Here is a 7,963-nt window from a genome sequence, read left to right as displayed (position 1 = left end):
TGATGTATGTATATGTATGGATTGTGATAAGAGTTGTATGAGCCCCTAATAAAATGTAAAAAAAGAAAAAAAAAAGAAAATGATTAGGGCAAAGAATGTACAGATGTGCTTTATACAATTGATGTATGTATATGTATGGATTGTGATAAGAGTTGTATGAGCCCCTAATAAAATGTTTTAAAAAAGAAAATAAAGCAGAAAACTTTTAAAGATTAAAAAAATTTATACATTCAGTAGTAATTTAAACCAGTTGCTATTGACTCAATTCTGTATCATGGTGACCCCAAACGTGTCACAGCAGAATTGTGCTCTAGAGGTTTCATTTCCTGATTTGTCAGCAAATTGCCAAGACTTTCTTCTGAGGTACCGCTGGATGGAGGAGAACTTACAAAACTTTCATAGCAGCAGACATCAAAATCCAGGTTGAGCGATGAAACAGGGAAAATTACAACAGACCCCAGGGAAATTAAAATTACATAGCACTGCAAAGGGCCATACTCCAAGAAATACAACAATTTGGAAGACATGGACAAATACCTGGGAAAAAACCCCTCCCCAGATTATCCCACATAGACATAAAAAAATTGAACAGACCCACCGCAAAAAATGGAAAGAAATAGATAAGGTTATCAAGGAACTATCAACGAAAAGAGCCCTGGCCCAGATGACTTCAGAGGAGAATTCTACCAAGCATTCATGGAAGAGCTGACACCAATGCTCCACAAGCTCTTCCAGAGCATAGAAAAGGACGGTAGACTCCCAAACACAGTCTACGAAGCTAGTATAACACCAGTACCAAAGCTGGGCTAGGATCCGACAACATTAGAGAACTACAGACTGATACCTCTAGAGAACATAGCTGCGAAAATCCTTAACAAAATCTTGGCCAATAGAATGAATACAAACGTATATAAAAAGACCAACTGGGATTCATACCAGGGGTACAGGTTCAACATTCAAAAATCCATCAACATCATCCACCATGATTAGAAGAAAAAAGACAAAGATCACACGATAATATCATTCGACACAGAAAAAGCATTAGACAACATTCAACACCCATTCCTAAGTAGGACACTCAAGAAGCTAGGACTGGAAGGAAAATATCGCAATATGATTAAAGCTGCATAGATGAAAATCCAACAGCCAACATTGCAACCAATGGAGAAAAGTCAAAAATGTTTCCCAGTGAAAAAGGGAACCAGAAAAGGGTGTACCTTGTCCTCACTCTTTTTCAACCTAGTCCTAGAGGTCCTGGCTAAGGTGCTGGCAGGACATTAAAGGTGTACATCTGGGAAAGAAGACGTGAAATCATCGTTATTTGCAGATGATTTAATTGTAAATTTTGAGAACCCCACAGGCTCCACAATAGGATTGCTGGAGTTGATAGAGGAATATGGTAGAGTGGAAGGATACAAGATCAATAAGCAAAAATCAATAGGGGTGCTATGTACAACTGATGGAGTACAGGAAAGGGTATCAAGAAGGTGGTGCCCCTCACCATTGCCAAACATAAATGGAAATATCTAGGAATATACTTAACCAAAAAATACAGAAGATCTGTATGAGGAAAACTATAAAACATTACAAGAAACCAAAAGGGACCTTCACAAGTGGAAAAATATCCCCTGCTTGTTGTGGATTGGCAGACTAAATATTGTAAAGATGTCAATCCCACCTGAGGTGCTATATAGGTGCAATGTAATCTCAATACAAATACAAGCATCATTTTTCAAAGAAATGGAAAAATTGACTACCATCTTTATATTGAAAGGGAAGAAACACAGTATTGGCAAAGAACTCAAGAAGAATAAAGTGTTTGTGTGTGTGCGGGGTGGATTTAAAACTTATATAGCCATAGTTTGCCAAAACAGCATGGTAGTGTATAAAAATAGACACTTAAACCAATTGGGTAAGAACAGAAAATCCAGAAATAAAAACAGCAGAATACCTACAACTGGTCTTTGATAAGCCCCTACCCTAACCTCCTTCCCCCAATCAAATGCAAAGCAGAAGGGCACTTTTAACAAATAATGTTGGAAAAACTGGATGTTAACCTGCAGAAGAATGAACAAGACCTTGACCTTACCCCATACACAAGAACAAATTCAAGGTGAATCTCAGACCTCGAGGTAAAAGCCCCAACTCTCAGGCTTATCAATGAAAAAATTGGGACAACGCTCAAAACCTACAAAGGGACTAGATGGGCTATGTAATCATGAAGGATGCTCACCCAGAGGTAGAGGTAGGACATAGATGGGCGGGACATACTAAAGAAAAAACACTGGTGTACATTGAAAGACATCATCAAGTAAGTAATGAGAGAGCACACAGCCTAAGAAAAAATATTTGGCAATGACACATCAGACAAAGTTCTTATTTCTAAAATCTTCAGAACCCTGAAACTTTACAACAACAACAAAATTAATATCCCACTGAGGAGGTGAGCAAAAGACTTAAACAGAAGCTTCGCAAAGGAGGAAACTCGAATGGAGACTAAACATGAGAAAATATTCCTGATCATTAGCAATCTGGAAAATGCAATTTAGAACAATCATGAAATACCACCTAACACCCACAGGAGAGCCCAGCTAAAAAAACAGAAAGCTACACGTGTTGGAGGGGGTGTGGTGAGGTAGGAACTCTCATTCATGGCTGGCGGTCTTGTAGATATGTACAACCTCTGTGGGAAGTGATTTGGTCATACCTAAAACAGATGGAACTCGAGTTACATTACTACCCAGGAATTCCTCTACTGGGCATATACCCAGAAAAAAGAAGAAACAGACCACGGCCAGACACCTGCACTTCACTGTTTATCGCTGCACAGTTCACAATCACAAAGAACTGGAAACAGCCTAAATTTCCATCAATAGGTGAATGGATTAAAAAACTCTGGTTTACACATACAATGGAGTACTATGCATCTCTATTCAGTGCAGAAACCGTTGAGGTACCTTGTCTTGTGAAAGGAATTGGAGGATAGTATGCTGAGTGAAGTTAGCCAAGCACAAAAGGACAAGTACAACATCAGTCCACTGAAGTAATTTCAAGCAACAGAACTGGCATAGGGGAAAATGTCCATAATGCACAGTAGATCCCTGGCTGAGGACCAGATAGCTGCACTAAATAAAAGGAAAAAATAAAAAGAGGCAGATAGCAACTGTGCGGAAATTCATTCCCCCTCCCCAGCTCACTTCCTTCTACATGCCTTTGCAGCTCACAGAAGAGTGAGGGAAGAAAAAAGACAGTGATGGGGGAATGGGCACTAATCTACCCAAGGGGAGGGGATTGTTTATGTTTCCATAGGAAAGGGAGAAGACCTCATTCTAAGATGCCAAAGTTTGTGGATGATGTTCCTGCTTGGAGCAGCTCCTCTGCTGAGAGGACTGCAGAACTGGCCCCAGCGCCAGACATGATACACCCTACCTAGATGACAGTGTTACAGAGGACAACACTGAAGATACAGTTTGGGGAGATCATCCAGCATGACCAGCCAACATGGGGGCAAACCAAGAGGGGAATGCAACAGACCAGCCATGGGAGCAAAGACACCAAGTCCCTGAGGAATCTTGATAGCAGATATCTTACTTGGGTGCAGTAAGCTTGGCACCATATCTAAACTGGTTGGGGGCTATTCACAAGGGGGATGTACTGAAAGTTAAAGGTGTAATGGGGTGGAGGTAGAGAACTAGACTGCTTTAACCTTGACTGCAGGAAGAACAACTGGGTCTTGTAGAAGACGTGTCCCTCAGACAATAAGACTGAGGGCTAAATGGTATAAGTGCTGTTGGGTAAATGGGTCTTGGGAAATCGATTCCTGAGAAAAATAAGGGCATGGACCAATGGATTTTATCAGGGCCTGCTCACTAATTAACAGAGATACTCATCTACTCAGGATCAGGGAAATAATTAGATGTGGAACTATTAGCATGGGCTCCCTTTCCCCCTGTCATATTCTTTTATTTTTCTTTTGGTGTCTATGTACATAAGATAGGCAGGATAAACAATCCCAAGTAAACAGCAACGGAACTGAAGGTTGGGGGTAGGGAGAAATGAGTGAGGCGAAGGCAAGGGAGAGGTAAGCCAATAATGACAGGGACAGGTGAACAGCAAGGGGTCTGAAAGTGATGGTGAAGAGGGGACAGCATTCCTGGTTTTGTGTGATCAATTGAAATATATCCGAGAATAATTACTTAGAGGAGAAAAATGGGTAAGTATGACAGTGGGGTAAGAGGAAATAAAAAAGCAAGTAAAATTATGTATAAGTATAAATATAGATATGGATATATGTAAATATATAGATAAGAATATATATATAAATAAAACAGGAAGCAGATGGACTTTGATCCTCTACTTTAATCTTACCTCAATTTATTAGTTCATTATTAGAATTATTTGTGCTAATGTGGCAGTGACAGGATTGCTGAAGAGAAAGTAGGTGCATAAGCACACGTGGTAAAGAAAGCTGGTGGTGTCCGGCTATTAAAATATATAGTGTCTTTGGTCTTAAAGGTCTTTATCCAATATAGATAAACCCTTCAGAAATTGTAACCAGAGTAATGATTCCCTGAGAGTACATAAAGAAAGTGGGAGGAAGGTGGGGGAAAGGGAACTGATAGCAATGATGACTATAAAACCCCACTCGAGGGGAACGAACAACAGAATGACAGGTGAATGGATACACTGGATAGTGTCGTAAGGGGGGGAAATAACAATAATAATATTATTTAATATAATAACAAGGGTTCTAGGAGGATAGGCTAGGATGAAGGGAAGCTGATACCAGAGAATGCAAGAAGGAAGAAAATGTTTTGAAAATGATAGTGGCAAAAATTGTACAATCATGCTCCCTCTAATTGAACTACAGGCTGTTATAATATCTGTAGAGTTCCCAATAAATAGGTGTGTGGGGAGGGGGAGAAAAAGAAAACAAACCAATAAACAAAATGTGTTGTTCTTGCTGTGTTCCATCTATGTTTTTTCCCCCCAAATAGCTTCTGGGTAGGTTGGAACTGTCGACCTTTGAGTTATTAGCTCAGTGTTTAAATACTTTCAAATCTTAGTGCTGGAGTCCTGGTGGTACAGTGGTAAAGTCTCTGCTCATGACCAATAAGTTGCTGGTTCAAACTAAGGAATCACTCTGGGCAAAAGATGTGGCAGATTGCTTCTGTAATGATTATAGTTTGTTTTTCAACAGTTTTATTGATGCATAGCTTATATATCATACAATTCAATCGTTCAATTGTTCAATCATTTCCAGGAGAATAGTACAACAATTACCACATCAGCTTTAGAGTATTCCCACCCTTAGGGTTAAATGGCCTTTAAAATGAGTGTGCAATCCCAATCCTTGCTAGTCTTCCCCCCTTTCGGACTTCACCCATCCTTTCCCTCTCTAACACCCATACCCCCACCCCTGTATTTCCCACATCCTGTTGTATTAGTTCTTATCATTGTGCAGCCACTCCTCCTGTGCTTTACAGCTGGGATATCCAACAGGAAATAAAAAACAAAATTGCACTGAGCTGGTAATGATAAAATCATAATAGCATAAAGACAAAACTACAAATAATGCATTAGTAGGAAGAGACACCCATCAACATTCAAACAGCCAGGGAAGAAATTTCTGTCATGGAACAAGTAAAGGATACTGCACCCAGAACAAATTCAGATCATGTCTATAGGACACGGGTCTATAGGCTTTGTGTTGAGTTTGATCCAGCATAAGATTATAGTTTTGGAAACTCACTGGAGATTTTTATTAGGTCCTATAGGATTGCTATCAATTGGAATGAACTATAAGGCCATGAATTTGTGTGTGTGTGTGTTTATACTAATATCTTAGTACTAGGTGCTTTAGACGAAACTAAACTAGGATGGGCTCTGAAGCTATAATGAATTTTACATAAATTACAATTATTATCCCCTGCAACTTTATTCTTAGGAGCCATGGTTGGTGTAGGGGCTATATGGTGGGCTGCTCACCACAAGGTCAGCAGTTTGAAACCACCAGCTGCTTTTGGGGAGAAAGATGTGGTTTTCTCCTCTCATCAAGAGTTGTACTTGTCAAAACCCCCAAGGACAGATCTACTCTGTCCTGTAGGTTTTCTATGTGTCAAAATGGACCTGGTGGGAGTGATTTTGGTTTTGGTTCTGCCGAAAAGATGGGAAAACTAAGCTACTGGGCCTCAGATTCCCTAGCTTAGCTAAAGTTAGACATCACTATTGAAGATCATCTAAATTCTCATAAACCTCATGTGTCAGAGTTTTAGGTGAAGAAAAGTAAAGAGCACCTTGTCATATGAATAACCATATTGCTTTTTGAAATGTTTACTCAGAGGAAACAGGCTAGGGTAACTAGTACCCGGAGCAATCGACAATGAGGCTGCTATCTTGTGACCCACTAACTACAAAATAACTGTGACAGGAGACTGATTTTAACACTTCAAAGAACAACAAAGGAGCATGATAATGAAGGAGCAATTCGAACAAAATGAAATACATGCTGAGTCTTAAGTAATGAACATTTTGGAAAGAATTCACTGATTATTATTTTCCTTATAGGAAAATGATGTCGCATGGTTAAGCATGTTTTTACATTTTATATTTTGCCACAAGAGAAACACTCACATTTATATGATTGCCCAGAGCTATGCTCCGTATTAATGTTGGAAATTTATAATAAATATTTTAAATTATCATCATGTAATGGAGTTAACAGATCAACAATTGGGGGATGACAGGTTCTTTCTATTAATAACTTTTAAAAGGATATCTAGTTTGAAAATATGCTATGACATAGACTTTCCAGTAGCCCAGAGACATTTATTAATCATTTGTTTCCTGTTTTAGCCTAAGTGTTACTACTAGAGCTATGATATAGACTTTACTAACACCACACATGCCCATTACAGGTAGAATAGATGATGTTCAGTCAATATAACTACAGTTTATAGGAATATAAATGGCAGCTATCCAAATATAGATGTATAATAATCTTAAAACAGACGGTTTTTACTAAGTGGGTAAAGGGAACTTTGTTGTTGCTAGATGCTGTTGCGTTGATTCTGATTCACGATGATGCAATAGAAGAGCCACTGCCCAGTGTTGCACCAGCCTCACAGTTGTTGCCTGTGCCCATTGTTAGTTGCAGTCAAAGTGCCCATTCACCCCTACGAGGTCTTCTTTTTCGCTGACCCTCCAGGGACTGGTCCCACCTGACACCTATGCAAAGTACATGAGGTGAGTCTCACCATTCTTCCATCTTTCTGGTTGCAATTCTTTCAAAACATATTTTGTTCATTCCTCTGACAAGCCATGGTATATCGATTATTATTTTTTAGGGGAGAGCGTGCATGCAGTCCCCCACTACTACAAATTATACATTCAAGTTTCCCACATTTGGGGAAATCGCAGGAGTCAGCACATCCGGAGTGCAATGGATAAACCTCGCCCTGGAAAAACCACCTTCGTGATCATGGTATCGCCCCTGCCAGGTAAGTATATATAGTTATTATTTTTGACAACCACTTAATTTAAAGGCATTAATACTTTTTGGACTTCCTTATTCATTGTCTAGTTTTTGCATTTGTATGAGTTGATAGAAAATATTTTATATTTTATTTATATGAGTTGATTGACCCACCCATGGTGTGGGTCAGGTGCAATTTAGTCCTCAAAGTGATGTATTTACTCTTTAAAACTTTAAAGAACCCTTGTGCAGCACAGTTGCCCACTTCAATATATCATTTGATTCCCTGACTACTGCTTTCAAAGGCCTTGATTGTGGATAAAAATAAAATGAAATTCCTGACAACTTCAATCTTTTCTCCATCTATCTTGATGACTCATTTGGTTCAGTTATCAGAATTTTGTTTTCTTTTTGTTGAGGTGTAAATCCATACTGAAGGCCTTAGTCTTTGATCTTCATTAATGAGTGCGTCAAGTCCCTTTCAGCGTC

General features: G+C 39.2%; 1 non-coding gene across 1 annotated transcript; it reads right to left on the bottom strand.

The window, feature by feature from the left end:
- Positions 1-7,343: 7,343 nt before the first annotated feature.
- LOC142461789 (U1 spliceosomal RNA) lies at positions 7,344-7,507 on the bottom strand. The gene has a single exon (XR_012786986.1). It is a non-coding gene; the product is annotated as a U1 spliceosomal RNA (small nuclear RNA).
- Positions 7,508-7,963: the final 456 nt, after the last annotated feature.

Source organism: Tenrec ecaudatus, chromosome 11 (genome assembly GCF_050624435.1).
Source record: "Tenrec ecaudatus isolate mTenEca1 chromosome 11, mTenEca1.hap1, whole genome shotgun sequence".
Taxonomy (NCBI): Eukaryota; Metazoa; Chordata; class Mammalia; order Afrosoricida; family Tenrecidae; genus Tenrec; species Tenrec ecaudatus.
The sequence above is the reverse complement of the archived record's forward strand: the minus strand, read 5'-3'. Positions and strand labels throughout refer to the sequence as shown.